Source organism: Dendrobates tinctorius, unplaced genomic scaffold (assembly GCF_039654945.1).
Source record: "Dendrobates tinctorius isolate UK_male_01 unplaced genomic scaffold, ASM3965494v1 ptg000138l, whole genome shotgun sequence".
In the NCBI taxonomy this organism is placed as follows: Eukaryota; Metazoa; Chordata; class Amphibia; order Anura; family Dendrobatidae; genus Dendrobates; species Dendrobates tinctorius.
The window spans coordinates 4,213,675-4,232,051 of record NW_027361806.1 but is presented as its reverse complement, the minus strand read 5'-3'; positions in this window follow the sequence as shown (position 1 = coordinate 4,232,051).

Sequence of the window (18,377 nt, the reverse complement as noted above, 5' to 3'; positions counted from 1 at the left end):
GTGCTGCACAAAATTGAGATCACATTTCACATCTCAACATTTTATCTAACGATTTCCTCTGGTGTCACATTGTGACCTATCATATCTGAGATGAAACCGCACCGCGCCACACTGCCTGACGTCACTATTACGTCAGAAGGATTACTTAATGCGGTCTCCCCTCTTTCATCAATGTGATGTTCCGCACCCCCTGGGGACATGTAAGGTCAGCTTGGTACAGTTTTACATAGACACGCACCCCTTGTCCACACGGGCCCAGGGATGCATGGGGAGTGAGAGGATGTGGTCCACGCAGTCACTGATGTGGCATCACACTCGCTCACAACCCTGAGAGGCCCCTTTCACTAGCGTCAGTGAAACAGTGCCTGGTCAACCCCGGTAGGACTGCCACCAGTTCCTCAATAGATATAAGCCTGGTTCATTAACAGGGATTATATCTGGCCAAAAAACAGTCCTGGCAGCATGGAAAGTTAAGCCAAGAAGTGGACGTGTGAATTTGTGGATAAAGATGAAAGAGCAGCTGTCACAGGGTTACCGCAACAGAGAGGAACCAGAAGACTGCAGCGTCTCATTGCTCCTACTCCTGCACTGAGAAGCACTTCTTCTTTGTTTTAATGGTGTTTATTTCTTTTGGCAGAACAGGTGTTAATCAACCATGTTGGAAACTCTGAGCTCTCAGCTGACCTCAGTTAGCCTCTCCCTTCCCCTTTACAATCTGGGTCCTGATTCTAATCCATGTCAGAGCTAGCATTTGCTGCATGGTTTAGGAGGAGAGGTGATCATATGACAAGGAGTTTTGGAGGAGTTATCTGTGACTATTGCATGGTTTGTAAGGGCTCATACTCACATGCAAGAAACTCGGACAAGTATCGCACGTCATTACCCGGCACTGACGCCGGCACTCAGGAGCGGAGCGTTCAGCTCCATAGAAATAAATGCAGCTGAACGCTCTGATCCGAGAGCCTGCGGCAGTGCTGGGTATTGACGTGCGAGACTCGTCCGAGTTTCTCGCATGTGAGTATGAGCCCTTAGTGTGATAATTTCATTCCTTCTCCTACTTTGTTTTTTCCCCTGTCCTCCACTCCCCTGTGCATTCCTCTATTATATGTCAGTGGATATTTGTATTATTATTATTATTTATTGTTATAGCGCCATTTATTCCATGGCGGTTTACATGTAAGGAGGGGTATACTTAATAAAAACAAGTACAATAATGTTAAACAATACAAGTCATAACTGGTACAGGAGGAGAGAGGACCCTGCCCGCGAAGGCTCACAATCTACAAGGGATGGGTGAGAATACAGTAGGCGAGGGTAGAGCTGGTCATGCAGCGGTTTGGTCGATCGGTGGTTTATATGCCTGCTATTTTCAGTTACTCTTGTTTGTGTTGCCTTGTTTGTCTGGTTGGTGTACTGTGGTGCACAGTAGCGCCCCTCTTCACTTGGTTGGGGAAGAGAACAAACGGAGGGCTAACTCAAAGATAAGGCAAGGGTGGCGGTCCCGGCATCTCCACCTTCAGAAGTATCCCCAGGAATAGGGCGAGCTAGGGAGCCCCCTAGTGGTAGGGACAGGGAAGGAGCCCCTTGTCCTGGGTCACCTGACCGCTGAGCCGTGACAGCAGCTCAACGCTAAATTATATATTTAGGCACCTTAAGGGCACACTAGACAACACTCTATATACACGGTGGTTGTACATATACGATGGTCAGATATGCAAATACAAATAGTGGTAGGACAAAAGATATACGCAGATGGATCATGTCAATTATTGGGTTGATGTTCGGCCATGTGTATGCTGGGCCACAGGGGGCATGGGCTGCCAGCTGGTTCCTAGGTGCTTCACAGCATATTACTCGACGTGGTCCCCACCTTTGAATGTTGAAAGGGTTTTTTTCAAGTTTGGAAGTTATTTCCCATTCATAAAATAGGGAATATCTTCCCAACCACTGGGACCCCCACCGAATCTGAGAATCCTCACTAATCTGAAGAGTATCAGGTGAATGGAGCAGTAGTCGACCATGCGCACCTCCGCTCCATTCATTCTTAGACCGTCAGAGGTATTTGAGCGCAGTGTTCAGCTGGTCTTCAGCACTCCCATAAGAATGAATGGAGCGGCAATGCGCATGATCGACTACTGCTCCACTCATATGGGATTTTTCAAAACCCCGATTCTATGGATTGGCTGGAATCACAGCAGTCAGACCCTAAGAAATTGGGAAGTTATGACTTTCAAACTTGAAACTACCCATTTAAGCATTTTGGACGGTCTTGAACCTCTTATCCCCCAAACATATGTATTGTATTTTATCATTATAATTTACATTCCAACATGAAATTTTAAACATTTCAAAATTCTAAAGTGTTAAAATATATTTAGTTTTTTATATCTTTCTTATATTTTTTTATGCATCTGTGTTATTACCCTAGCTCCATATCTAACCCCATCTCTAACTTTAGGGTTTGAAAAAGTATGTAAAAATGTTCCCTTTATTCTAACGTTAGTAGGTATTTGCTTGTCTTTTTTTTTTTCTTACAGAGGGAACACTTTTTAAAATTTGGGACAGCTCCTACCGGCAGTTTTCTCTCTTCCAAGAAATTATAATTTGGAAGCGTGGTCCCCTCATACAATTTACTCTTGGGGGGAACTGCCCATATTTGCCCCCACACACATGATGCCACTGCTGCCTCCTCCCTGAGCAGGTCGTCATTACCCACTAAAATGGGAACAAGACCAACGGGGTGAGCCCCAGCTGTTCATGACGATCTTAATAAGGGGGCATTGTGAAGTCACACGCTCCTGATTCATGAAGAGGTGCATGCCCCTGTCCAGGGCCGGACTGGCCATTTGGCAATTCTGGCAAATGCCAGAAGGGCCTGTCTGGTCGTGGGCCGCCTTGTCTGCTACGTTGTTAACAGAATCCGTGTTCTCAAGACACCCATACTGTTAGGAGTTGTGATGGAGAACAAAGTCGCTGACTCCATCACTTACCCCAGCAGGCCACGGGTATCATTAGAAATATTGGTCTTGTAGAAAATCTTCCTTTCCTCCATCCAGGGTAATATTAGTAATATATCCCATCCGGTGCTTGGGGACGGGGACAGCGTGGGCCTGTGTGATTTCAAATGCCAGGGCTGAATTTCAGCCCCAGTCCGTACCTGCCCCTGTCCCACCCATTTTGGGGGAGCTGGGAGAAACTGGAGTGAAAACACCAAAAGACACAAAAGTTAGGCGTAGCTCTAACTCGTGCTCACATTTTAAAACTTTTCAAAGCTTTTGTACCAGAATTCTGGCCTGAAAGCTTTGATGAATCGGCCCAATTTCTTTGACCCCTGCAAGCAACATTTTGGATTATGTTTTGTTATACAGACGAAAAAACACAATTTTCCTTTATCCTTATCCTGCAAGTTTCACTACATGTCATCTTTTATAACATATCTCATGTGATGTGAATTTATAGCTAATATTTGTCATGGAAAACGATATAGTCTGCCCATATAAAATCAGCCTTACTGCTCCCCGTCTGTGACATGCCCTATGTGCAGCTGGCGTCGTCCTATAAGAATATGATCACATGCTGGAGATTTGCTGCAGTGATTTTTGCTACTGTAAAATCCCTTCCATTACATGTGAATGGGGTTGTTTCTGCAGCAGGTGCATGAATTTCTACAACATCTTCCGGGTGTGAATATACACTTGTGTCCATATAAAGAAATTACATGGAAGGCCTGTAGGGATAATGTATCTGCCCTGCTCACTCAGCCCCAACAGCCGCCTATAGAATGCACCCCATTGGGCAGTGATCTCGCTGCGCCACCTGCAGGCAGTAAACAGACCAGCAATGCACAGGAAGGTCTTAGCAGCTACTCCAGTGCACAGCAGAGACACCTGGTGGTTGCTCAGCAGAATGCACTTACAGTCCATGACAATTCCATCATGTCATGGAGCTAAAGGGTCATGGAAACTGCAGAGATTTATCTTTTATTTATATCCAAGCTAAAACATTCACAAAATTCCATCCGCACAGCTGCATCTATAATTCCTCCACTGCAAAAAGAGGCGAGAACGAGAAGGCCAATGTACAACAATCATTGCATTTTATCAGAGGCGTAGCTAGCAATTTTGGTTCGGAGGGGGGAAGGGCGAAACTTCTGAGTGGGCCCCTAACCAGGTAACCTTGATTACAACTGGGTGATGCACCCTAATATTGGATGTAGGAAAATCTCAGCAGATGACAGCGCTATTAATGAAAATAATCTCCATAAAAAGTCCAACATGGATATGGTGACAGTGACAGACCGACATGACGACTCCTCCAACCAGGACTCGGCCGCAGCGATTACAACAAGCACATTTCACGTCTCATATTTTGAGCACTGTCCCCAATGGAACTATTCCCAACCTGCACACACTGCTCATCCTGCTGATACCCCAATGCTGAGCCGCTGATGCCGTATGTGTCCCTATTACTGCGCCTGCTGTGTGATACTGTGTGTCCTCTAGATGGTAAAACAGCCCTCTAGAGTATAGTAATGCCGGGTGCAAATGTCCTAGAAACAGTGCCCACATTTTGTCCCCCTATAAAGTAATAATGCCCTCTGTGTGCCCTTTTGACAGTCACACCTGAGTTCCTCTAAAAAAATAAATGCCTACTTTACATTTAATAATGTCCCGAGTCTTCCCCCTGTACAGCTCCCCTATATACAGTATGATGCTCTCTTATACACAGTATAATGCCCCCTCACTGTATAGCACCCCCCCACACACAGTATACTAACCCCTTAGTAGCCCCCAAACTGTTTAATCGCTCCAACACTGTACAAAAACTCCACATTATCCCCCACACTGTATGATAGCCCCCTCAATGTAATCCCCACACTGTATGATAGCCCCCTCAATGTAATCCCCACACTGTATGATAGCCCCCTCAATGTAATCCCCACACTGTATGATAGCCCCCTCAATATAATCCCCACACTGTAGGCTGGCCCTCTAAATAGCCTCCATATAGTGTAAAGCACCAGATAGTCCTCCATATAGTATAATGAATTCCTCATAAGCCTCTATACTATAGTATAATGCACTCCCCATAGGCCTCTATATCGTATAATGCACTCCCCACAGACATCTATAGTATAATACCCTCCCCATAGGTCTGTATAGTATTATGCACCCCCATATGCAGACTATATATTGTATAATGCACTCCCCATATGCCTGAATATAGTATAATGCACTCCCCATAGGCAGACTCTATATATTATAATGCACTCATAGAATCATAGAATCGTAGAGTTGGAAGGGACCTCCTGGGCCATCTGGTCCAACCCCCTGCTCAAAGCAGGATTTGCTAAATCATCCCAGTCAGATGTCTGTCCAGCCTCTGTTTGAAGACTTCCATTGAAGGAGAACTCACTCTCTATAGGCAGGCTCTATATAGTATAATGCACTCTCCATGGGCAGACTCTATATAGTATAATGCACGCCCCACAGGCAGACTCTATATTATAAAATGCACTCTCCATAGACATCTATAGTATAATACACTCTTCATAGGTCTCTATAGTATAATGCACCCCCATAGGCAGACTCTATATTATATAATGCACTTCCCATAAGCCTCTATATAGTATAATACACCCACCAATAGTCAGACTCTATTTTGTATAATGCACCCCCCATAGGCAGACTCTATATTGTATAATGCACTCTCTGTAGGCTGACTCTATATTGTATAATGCACCCCACAAAAAAAATACAATACTCCCCTCTCGTACTCGTTCTCCCTTTGCTCCGAGCACCCACACATCTCAGGACAGTGGGCACCAAGTAATGACATCATTGCACCCACTGTCAGTGTCTGTGTCAGTGATGTCAGACGGGAATTGACGGGAGAGGGAGCGTAATGCTCCATCTCATCAATGCGGTCAACTGTATAGGCATCTAGCCAATACAGTTGAACTTGCGATGACGGATGGGGGACGTTTCTGGCATCGCCCCCCCCTCCAGGTCACAGGCCCCATAGCAGCTGGGTGGCCAAGCAGAATGATCGAATCTCCATGCTCTGTCGCAGAATGTAACTGTATTGGCGCACCGTGCACGTGGATATAGTTGCAGTAGCTTAGCTCTGGGTGGGCCCCTCAATGCGCAGGTCCCAGGGCGACAGCCCCCTCTGCCCCCCAGTAGCTAAGTTACTGCATTCTATCAAGTGGCGGACACAGACAGGAGAGGGCCACTGTGTAAAAACAATATAGAGGCCCTTTGCAGTCCAATAGCTCATTATAATGCACAATCCCACCTGCTTTGGAGATGGACGTGGCCGCCTTACCCCCTGCAGGTTGCCCCAATCATATGGCCGCCCCTGATTCTATTGTAGATTGTGGTCTCTCTCTCTCCTTCTGTAATCTGTCACCTTTATGCTTCTAATAGTTTTGCTTTGATAATCTTTATGGTTCCACATTACTTAATGATTTTGCTACACCCATAATAATCACCATGATAAAAAAAATCAATACAGGCTGGAATGTGCATTTCACACGTCTTCCTGGAAGGTGGGCTCACTTCAACGCTTTTAGCTACTGTCGGGTATTTACGCTCTTAAGTTATGTATCTGATAGTGTCAAAGTGTGGATAGATAACTGTCATACAGGGACTTAGCTATAATGTGAGCAGGGGCTGCAATCGTACCTGGGCCCTGGAGCCTAGGGGGCCCAAAAGGCCCCTTTGGCCCATATGAAATTATTAATATTAAAGGCCTGCAGTCTTTGGGGGACCCTGTTGAATTTTGCATTGCAGCCCACAAGCTTCAGGTTACGCTATGCAGCCATGTGCACACTAGCTCAATTTAGATTTGAATATCTGTCCCCCCATTCATGGTTATTGAGAGTCTTCTTGTGATTGTTTGTATGTGCTACAATTCTTGCACCTTACAGTGTTCTTGAGAATTTATTGGGAGTCACAATATTCAATGGCTTCTTTGCTACATACCAGGGTTGCAGTGCAATCCATGACCCCTGATGTTTGTGGGTCCTTTAGTACAGATTTTCCTTTGAAGCCCATGAACCTCAGACTCTACAATGGATGGATTGGCTGGCTCCAGTGCTGACAGCGGACAAGCAGCATTCATTTACATAAAGAGACATAAAGAATATTACTGTCATGATCTGAATTTGATCTGACAGTTTTAAAAGCACAGAGTGAACTTTTTTTCCTTTTGGCAAGTTGCCAAAGTGACTTGACTGTCCCCGGTGGTGGTTAGTGGTATCGCACTTTAGGTTTAATGCGCACATAATTATGAATCAGGTGTGGGGCTCTATAAATGAGTCTCAGGGTGTGTAATCACTGCTGGTGATATTCATTCATTGATTGATTCTGAGTTGGTGAGAGCCTGGTGGAAGGATGGAGCTGAGGAGGAGTCCTGCGCAGCTTAGCCAGGGGGGACGTGTGTCATTGATGGTGTCTGCAGGAATTGCTGGCATGGCGTGGAGGAGTTGCAGTGATGGTGTCGGCAGGAAGTGTCTGCATGGACTGGTGGAGTGGCGACTATGGAGAGTAGCACTCACCATGTGGGACTTGGCTGCTGAGCTGGACTCAAGCATGCTTGACTTCGTGGCAGAAGCTGAACTCATCTTTGGGACTCTGTTACTAAGCAGCAGCAACTGGTGGTGGACTCTGCTCCAAGGCTGCACTATGGTGAAGGATCCTGTTATGGTGATGGATCCGGGTGGAGGAGAAGACGCACGCAGGTGGAGGGCTGTGTTGCAGGAGCATAAGCACAGAGCATAAAGCTAAGTGGTGTTTCCCCTGTATTGTCTCTTTCCCTCATGTGTGTTATTAGTGCAGTGGTGGGCGGTGCGGAGACTAATCCCAATTCCCTAGTGAGGGTTTAGGGTCAGGGCGAGCAAGGGTTTAAGGTTCGCGTGCGGCGACAGGTGCGGAGCCTGTATAGGGAATGTGAGGAGTGCAGGGACACTGGCTCAGGGGAGTGCAGGAGGTCTCCATGTCCCCATTCCCTATTGCAGGGCCCACCATTGTTTATGTTTCCCAGGTCCCCCTTATTATTTAAATCCGCCAGACAGGAGGCGGGGATTCCAGAATTTATATTAACGTGTAATACCTAAATTCGCCAGGTGGAGGCGGTATATCCATCTGCACGTATTATTATTTAAATTCGCCACTGGAGGCGCTGTATCCAGGGTCACGTGTGTTATGGGTTCGCCTTGCGGTAACATCTGCGTCCAGACACACGTCGACCGTGACATTATCACCAGCCCATGCAGTTTTTTTTTTTTTTTTGGTTCTCTGAGCAGCTTTTGGCCATGTGGAGTCCTGTGAGCAATTGTCAGGGTCTAGGGCCTTTGGCCATGTGGTGACCTGTGAGCAATTGTCAGGGTCTAGGGCCTTTGGCCATGTGGTGACCTGTGAGCAGTTGCTGCTGGGCTTCACTGGGGTGACTGGGAGCGGCATGGAGTGTTTAAGCCGCTGCAGCTGCAGTTATCTGGGTCTGGGGCCTCTGCACAGAAAAAAAAAAAAAAAAAATGGCGGCTGTGATCTGGCTAAAAGCCCTTAGAGTCGCTGCTGGGGAGCGGGACTTGCTCATGCACGCGGGCGTACCCAGGCAGGTGGGAGGAATGGTGCCCCACGGAGCTGCTTGGTATTCATGAGGTGAAGAGGTGGTTCCATGACAATTGTGTACAAGATAATTGTGTACGGACAATTGTGTACAGAAAATTGTGTACAGGCCAATTGTGTCCAAGGACAATTGTGTACAAGGCTAATCAATTGTGTACAGGGCAATTGTGTACAAGGACAATTGTGTACAAGGACAATTGTGTACAAGGACAATTGTGTACAGACAATTGTGTACAGGGCAATTGTGTACAAGGACAATTGTGTACAAGGACAATTGTGTACAGGGCAATTGTGTCCAAGGACAATTGTGTACGGACAATTGTGTACAGGGCAATTGTGTACAAGGACAATTGTGTACAGACAATTGTGTACAAGGCAATTGTGTACAAGGACAATTGTGTACAAGGACAATTGTGTACGGACAATTGTGTACAGGGCAATTGTGTACAAGGACAATTGTGTACAGACAATTGTGTACAGGGCAATTGTGTACAAGGACAATTGTGTACAAGGACAATTGTGTACGGACAATTGTGTACAGGGCAATTGTGTACAAGGACAATTGTGTACAAGGACAATTGTGTACAGGGCAATTGTGTACAAGGACAATTGTGTACAGGGCAATTGTGTACAAGGACAATTGTGTACAGACAATTGTGTACAGGGCAATTGTGTACAAGGACAATTGTGTACGGACAATTGTGTACAGGGCAATTGTGTACGGACAATTGTGTACAGGGCAATTGTGTACAAGGACAATTGTGTACAGACAATTGTGTACAGGGCAATTGTGTACAAGGACAATTGTGTACAAGGACAATTGTGTACAGACAATTGTGTACAGGGCAATTGTGTACAAGGACAATTGTGTACAAGGACAATTGTGTACAGGGCAATTGTGTCCAAGGACAATTGTGTACGGACAATTGTGTACAGGGCAATTGTGTACAAGGACAATTGTGTACAGACAATTGTGTACAGGGCAATTGTGTACAAGGACAATTGTGTACAAGGACAATTGTGTACGGACAATTGTGTACGGACGATTATTTACAGACAAGTATAGGGAAAACAAAAAATTAAACGTCCAAAAAAAGGAAATACTGTGCCTGCATGTTGCTGATCGCTCGTAGATACCGCAGCTTGTCTCCTTGATTGTGATAATCAGCCACTTTCACACCCAGTCGTTCAGCTAGCTGGACATACTTGCTTCGTGGATGCTCAACATTCAGTACCTCAGCATTCTGGGCTGTAAGTCTATGAATTGCCATGTCACTAATGAGTCCGTTGAACAGTTTCCACACGGTAGGATGAGCACAAAGAAAGAGTGCTTGTAAGGCGTTATGAAACCCCTCGCAGCAATTCGTGGTCTTGGGGGCAGAGGCCAAAGCGTCAGCATAATGATTCCAGACCTCTGGAGTAAACCTTGCGTTTCGAAAGCGTCCACCTACTCCTGGCCCCCTAACGTAGGTATGCTCAAAGTAGGAGAGGAGCTGATTGGTAGCATCATCATCAGGGAAGATTTGGGCTAGTTCGTCATACCTTGCACTTACTTCGGCTGGTGGGACAAACGCCAAGGAGGCCAAAGATTTTACCTTGAGATTGAACTCTCCATCCTCAGCCTCAAATTCAGCCTTTAGGCCCAGCTCATTGACCTTTCGAATAATGGACTGGCTCAGATGAAAGAAGCAGCCAGAAATCGCTGCAGCTGGAAACTCATCTTGGAAAGCTGACATTGCTGCCATCTCAAAGTCAAGAAGAATTTTCTGGGGATTTGCACCTGGCATCAACCCTTTGAGCGCCGTGATCATTCGACGATAGGTTGGACCAGTCTTGTTTGGCAGCAGGCAGTAGATCAGGGGAGGATAGGAGTTGCCGACTTTTGCATGGAGAGAATACAGCTGAAAGAACATGGTTGGCACCACCTTGAACGTTCCATCGCCAAACCATGTGTCTCCTCTTTCGAAATAAGGCAACAGTTCATTGCTACCAATGACAAGAATCCTTTGGGGGTCATCTCTTGCAGAGTCATATAAAATGATGTCGCTGTATTCCTGGGGGATAGCAAAATTGATGCTTTGAGGAGGAGCCAGCATGGTGTTTGCTCGCTGCCTGACCCGACGTGTATTTCGCTCAACGTCACTTCGCTTGGGCATTCGAGACAACACGTCATCAGACCTGTCTCGAAGAACCTGTCCAACAATGCTTCTAGTAGATGCTTGAGAGCTGATTGCTTCTTGCCTCAGAGCAGCCATTGTAGCTCTGGCTTCAGCTTGAACTGGATCTGCAGAGTGACTGTGCTCAGTCGGCTGTTTAACAATCGCGGCTCCAGATGTGTGCATGCGTGCGGGACACTTGAATTTGTTGACTTGCCTGCACCGCCATTCTTTGATGCTGTCATCACGTGTCCTGTGCAGGATATACTCGTGTCCCCCAAGCCTAAGGACATCTTTGTCTTTTTCAGACTTGCTCATAGTAAAAGTCATGGTGAAAGTTGCAAGGGGTGAGTAATGAAAGTGAAAGTAAGCGTCATTGTGAAAGTGGCCTGTACAAGTGGCCTGTACACAACAAGTAAAAGTCATGGTGAAAGTTGCAAGGGGTGAGTACTGAAACCGAAAGTAAGCGTCAGTGTGAAAGTGGCCTGTACAAGTGGCCTGTACACAAATAATTGCCTTGTACACAATTGTCCGTACACAATTGCCTTGTACACAATTGTCCGTACACAATTGCCCGTACACAATTGCCTTGTACACAATTGCCCGTACACAATTGCCTTGTACACAATTGTCCGTACACAATTGCCCGTACACAATTGCCTTGTACACAATTGCCCGTACACAATTGCCTTGTACACAATTGCCTTGTACACAATTGTACACAATTGCCCGTACACAATTGCCTTGTACACAATTGTCCGTACACAATTGCCCGTACACAATTGCCTTGTACACAATTGCCCTGTACACAATTGCCTTGTACACAATTGCCTTGTACACAATTGTCCGTACACAATTCCGTACACAATTGCCTTGTACACAATCGCCTTGTACACAATCGCCTTGTACACAATCGCCTTGTACACAATTGTCATTGTACACAATTGGCCTGTACACAATTGTCTGTACACAATAGTCCGTACACAATTATCTTGTACACAATTGTCCTGTCACCGAAGGGGTACGTTCCAGTGATGAGTAGACTGGTGTAGAGTCCGTGGGGCTCACGCCAAATCTTTAATGCCGCCCCTTCCTGGTCGTGTGGAGGCGACCAGCGAGTTGATGTTCCTCCATATTTGGTCCCCTCTCTTCCTGGTGTGAGCAGCAGGTGTGCTGGGGGGGAGTAGGGACAAATCTCAACCCTCGCCATTAACCAACCCTGGGAGGCGTAGACCTCATGGTAAAGAGGGTTGGAGGGTGGTGTTCCGTGGTGAATAGCGGGGGTGTGAGTGTGGTGACACAGGGGGACGCCTCTGCTGTCTAGTTCAGAATGAGTTCACCAATTATGACAAACAAATGTGTGCAATGAACATTCAGGTCCGGACCTGTGTGTGAACGAGCGTGTATGGGTGCCACCAAAAAACATCTTATAATCATATATATATAATCGTAGAGTTAGAAGGGACCTCCTGGGCCATCTGGTCCAACCCCCTGCTCAAAGCAGGATTCGCTAAATCATCCCAGTCAGATGTCTGTCCAGCCTCTGTTTGAAGACTTCCATTGAAGGAGAACTCACCACTTCTCGTGGCAGCCTGTTCCACTCATCTTGTGGAAGTGTGTTGTGGAGCCTGATCAGCTCATAACAAACATACACATACATAGGCTTGTTCCCCAGGTCGGCGCTGTGGAGATGAGTGGTGCCTCCAGAATGAACTTTATTGCCAGTACCAGCGGTGTGTTTGTCATAAAACTGAATTCAGGTAGTGGTGGAGTGAGCTCAGGATCTGGGTGTCCCCGCTGTAGGTGTTTCCCTGATGAGGGGTGGTCTTGAGGGTCCAGAGGCCCCTCATTAAGGAAGGGGTACTGTCATGATCTGAATTTGATCTGACAGTTTTAAAAGCACAGAGTGAACTTTTTTTCCTTTTGGCAAGTTGCCAAAGTGACTTGACTGTCCCCGGTGGTGGTTAGTGGTATCGCACTTTAGGTTTAATGCGCACATAATTATGAATCAGGTGTGGGGCTCTATAACTGAGTCTCAGGGTGTTTAATCACTGCTGGTGATATTCATTCATTGATTGATTCTGAGTTGGTGAGAGCCTGGTGGAAGGATGGAGCTGAGGAGGAGTCCTGCGCAGCTTAGCCAGGGGGGACGTGTGTCAGTGATGGGGTCTGCAGGAATTGCTGGCATGGCGTGGAGGAGTCGCAGTGATGGTGTCAGCAGGAAGTGTCTGCATGGACTGGTGGAGTGGCGACTATGGAGAGTGGCACTCACCATGTGGGACTTGGCTGCTGAGCTGGACTCAAACATGCTTGACTTCGTGGCAGAAGCTGAACTCATCTTTGGGACTCTGTTACTAAGCAGCAGCAACTGGTGGTGGACTCTGCTCCAAGGCTGCACTATGGTGAAGGATCCTGTTATGGTGATGGATCCGGGTGGAGGAGAAGACGCACGCAGGTGGAGGGCTCTGTTGCAGGAGCATAAGCACAGAGCATAAAGCTAAGTGGTGTTTCCCCTGTATTGTCTCTTTCCCTCATGTGTGTTATTAGTGCAGTGGTGGGATTAGTCTCCGCACCGCCCAATTCCCTAGTGAGGGTTTAGGGTCAGGGCAAGCAAGGGTTTAAGGTTCGCGTGCGGCGACAGGTGCGGAGCCTGTATAGGGAATGTGAGGAGTGCAGGGACACTGGCTCAGGGGAGTGCAGGAGGTCTCCATGTCCCCATTCCCTATTGCAGGGCCCACCATTGTTTATGTTTCCCAGGTCCCCCTTATTATTTAAATCCGCCAGACAGGAGGCGGGGATTCCTGAATTTATATTAACGTGTAATACCTAAATTCGCCAGGTGGAGGCGGTGTATCCATCTGCACGTATTATTTAAATTCGCCACTGGAGGCGCTGTATCCAGGGTCACGTGTGTTATGGGTTCGCCTTGCGGTAACATCTGCGTCCAGACACACGTCGACCGTGACAATTACTTTACAGACTTCTCATATGAGCCAAGAGACAACCTCCAGATTAGCTAGGTGCCCCCGTGGACAGGTGCAGGTGGCAAGTTCACATCTTCTTCCAGCCAACGCATCTCCAGAGGATTCTGCAGGTTTCATCATGACAAGATAAGGAGCAAATGGCATCTGAACCCCGAGTCCTGGGAATAAACTGAACCCGGAGCAAGAGAGGAAACAAAGTAACAGGGAAGATTATTATCTGCAGTATGACAAACAGCAGAGCCTTCATTATAAAGTCCTGTGATTCCTGGCTCATCTCCCGAAACAATACCTGCCTGATGCAAGGCCACCACTGCGGCTCAGAGAATGGTACAGGGTATGGTATCAATCTATCTCCCCTGCAGTACAGAGTATTTTATAGGTTGATGGTTACAAAGAGAATTGTGCAAACTAATTTTCAGGACTTGGACCGGCTGCCATATAGGTAATCTGTGGTCACTGGACCAGAACCCTGAAAACTGACTCCTACCTGACTACATCCGCACTTCTTCTTTTGATTAGCCGGGTTGGCATGACCGCACATGCGCGCCAGGATGGGGACTGTATACCAGGATGGGTTAGACCCCACTATCCCGTAGAATGTAAGTCCTCAAGGACAGGGTCCTCTCCCCTCTTTACCAGTCCGTCATTGTAAATTTGTTTACGGTTAATGATATCTATAACTTTGTATGTAACCTCCCTTCCAGAGGTGGGATTCAGCCGGTTCTCCCTGGTTCGGCAGAACCGGTTGTTAAAATAGCAGCCGGTTCCCCGAACCAGGGAGATTCACAGCCGCGATCCGGTACTGTGTGCGGCCGTGCCCTCTGTTCTGTGACGCGGCCGGCAGCAGACACAGCCGCCTGCGTCACAGTGTATCGGGCCGGGTGCTGTGCACGGCCGTCACCTTGACAGCTGCGCAGCTCCCGCTCCCTCTCTACTTCTGGGTCAGATGTCGGGCCTGCGCGATGACTTCATCGCGCAGATGCCGACATGTACCTGGACGCTGGCTGCAGAGAGGCGCTGCTGGGGAGCAGCTGTGAGGTAAGTATGGGAAACTTTTTTTTTTTTTTTAATGAATTCAGTGGGTGAGGGAGCAAACATGATGGAGGGGGGTGAATATGGCAGCACATGATGGAGGGGGGTGCGGGGGCAGCACTTGATGGAGGGGGGTGAATATGGCTGCACATGATGGAGGGGGGTGAATATGGCTGCACATGATGGAGGGGGGTGAATATGGCTGCACATGATGGAAGGGGGGTGAATGGGGCTGCATATGATGGAGGTGGGTGCAGGGGCTGTACATGATGGAGGGGGGGTGCGGGAGCTGTACATGATGGAGGAGTGTGAATGGGGTTGCACAAGATGGAGGGGGGTGCGGGGGCTGTACATGATAGAGGGGGGTGAATGGGGATGCACATGATGGAGGGGTGAATGGGGATGCACATGATGGAGGGGTGAATGGGGCTGCATATGATGGAGGGGTGAATGGGGCTGCATATGATGGAGGGGGGTGAATGGGGCTGCACATGAGTGAGAGGGGTGCGGGGGCTGTACATGATGGAGGAGGGTGAATGGGGCTGCACATGATGGAGGGGGGTGCGGGGCCTGTACATGATGGAGGAGGGTGAATGGGGCTGCACATGATGGAGGGGGTGAATGGGGCTGCATATGATGGAGGGGGTGAATGGGGCTGCATATGATGGAGGGGGGTGAATGGGGATGCACATGATGGAGGGGTGAATGGGGATGCACATGATGGAGGGGTGAATGGGGCTGCACATGATGGAGGGGGTGAATGGGGCTGCATATGATGGAGGGGGGTGAATGGGGCTGTACATGAGGGAGAGGGGTGCGGGGGCTGTACATGATGGAGGGGGGTGAGTGGGGCTGTACATGATGGAGTGGGGGGAGTGAGGCTGTACATGGAGTGGGGCTGTACATGATGGAGTGGGGATGCACATGATGAAGGGGGAGTGGGGCTGTACATGATGGAGTGGGGCTGTACATGATGGAGTGGGGCTGTACATGATGGAGTGGGGCTGTACATGTTGGAGTGGGGGGAGTGGGGCTGTACATGATGGAGTGCGGCTGCACTTGATGATGTTGGGTAAGGGGGATTGCACATGATGAAGTGGGGGGTAAGGTGGACTGCACAGGATGAAGTGGGGGTAAGGGGGACTGCACAGGATGAATTGGGTAAAGGGGACTGCACATGATGTGGGGGTAAGAGTGACTGCACATGATGATGGGGGAGTGGGGCTGCACATGATGAAGTGGGGAGGGTAAGGAGGACTGCACATGATGAAATGGAAGGGGGATAGGGGGCTGAAAATGATGAAGGGGCACTGCAGATGAAGTGAGGGGTGATGGGGGGGACTGCAACAGATGAAGTAAGGGGACTTCAAATTAAAGTGGGGGGGACTGCAAATGATGATGTGGGGGAGAGGACGGGGGACTGCAAATGATGAATTCAGTGTGAGTGACGGGGCACAGCAATTTAATTCAAGGTGGGGGGGTGAGGAAAGCAAATGATCTATCTGGAGAACAAATAAAGAATTTTGAGTTTGGGGGAGTAAGTGATGTATTGAATGTGGGGTAGAGCAGTTGATAATTAATAGAGGGTGGGAGAGAAAGACATGACAATGAATTGAGGCGGGAGGGGCATGTAAATATGATGAATCGGGCTTAGGGTTAGAGCGGGAGGTACATAGTGGGGGGCGTTGAGATTGAAGTGCCTGGTAATGAATTGGGGGGAAAGCGTACAGGTGCTAATTTATATATTAAATGGGGAAAGTGGCATTTATAGTTAGTGGGTGCACAGTGGTGGATTATAATTTATATTTGGAATGGTGGGTTGCATAATAACCAAGTATGTATTAATGGTGGGTGAACGTCTGTATTCAGATGTGTAGTGTAGAAGAAAGGGCTAAAGTGGGGAATGTGCTCTAGAAGCCGTGCTCTAGGTAACTGTGTTATTTCATGCAGAGACGAGTCCTGGCTGGAAGAAGTGATGGCGGTCTGTGCTGGATGAAAAAGAAAAGCAAAGATGAAGGACTTCAGCTAGAGACGTCACTGGTGAGTCAGTGTGTTACCTGTACACTGACAGTAAATACAGAGTTCCTGTATACAATTGCACTTAGTATTGTGTTTTTAATTAATGATCAGTATTGTAGTATTCAGCCACTATCTGGTGGTAATATGTGGTCTGGTGTGGCGGTATTTTTTCCTTGTATGTGGTATTATTCGGTGGCTATGTGGTGGTAATATGTGGTCTGGCTATGGTGCGGCGTTATTTGTTCCTTGTATGTGGTATTATTCGGTCACTATGTGGTCTGGTCATGGTGTGATGATATTTGTCCCTTGTATGTGGTATTAATGGTTGTTTAAAAAAAATATAAATGTATGTGATTCATTCACTTAAAGAAAAATACATAAATATATATTTATTTTTAATAGTTTAGAGTAGAGTAGGGCCCAGCCGAAAGAGTCTCCCGTGTCGTGGTATCAGCTTAAAAATTATTTTGGCCAGAACAAAAGCTGCTGGTTATATGAGTGATCTGGTGTTTGATGGGAACTGTTAATATCAGAATGTAGTGCACAGCCTGGCCGGCCGGTCAGTCAAGTAAGGGAGCCGCTGGCCAGGCTGTGCACTGTTCTGATCTTATTCCAATTTATTTTTTTTTCAACTGTTTGACTGCACCCCTACTTGTATATGTTTGAGGAAAAGGTGTGTGTAAATGGGTGTGGCTTTTAAAATGGGTGTGGCTTAAAATGGGTGTGGTTTTCCAACAAATAAACACAGAACCTGTTATAAATTTGAATCCCACCCCTGCCCCCTTCTCATGTACAGCACCATGGAATTAATGGCGCTATATAAATAAATAATAATAATAATTATACCAGAATGGGGGACATTATACCAGAATGGGGGACATAATTCCAAGATGGGGACAATATACTAGAATGGGGGACATTATATCAGGATGAGAAACATTATACCAATATAGGGACATTATACCAGGATGGAAACATTATAGCAGAATTGGGGACATAATACCAGGATTGGGGACAATATACCAGGATGGGGACATTATACCAGGACTGGACCCACAATGGGGGAAAATGTTATAGCACGGGGAAAAGGATTGGGCAGATTATTATGAGACGGAGCCAAGATGAGGGACATTATTACATAAGAGGGTAAAAACATGTATCTTTTTATTGGACATAGAATGCTACAAGTGGCCAAGGCCAATACTTCTGATGAACACAGAGGTGAAGGCCCAGGTCCAAATTTTGCACTGGGGCCCATCGGACTCTACTTACACCACTGTCTGTGGCTTGGGAAAGATACAGTACATCATAACTGTACTCTACAAAATGCTTCCTGCTGCATTAGCAATACATTGTAACTTGTAGGGTAAGCTAATAATGATTCAATAGAAAATATAATATAACTCTCATTTATTCATTCAAATCCTTGCTTATTTTGGGCGTAGAAGTCCAGTGGGCGGTCCTAATCAGTGATTGACAGTGATCTCTTTACGTACCTTTATGTACACTTATACAGGAAAGACTCTCATTCATTGAATAGGACTGCCCACTGGACT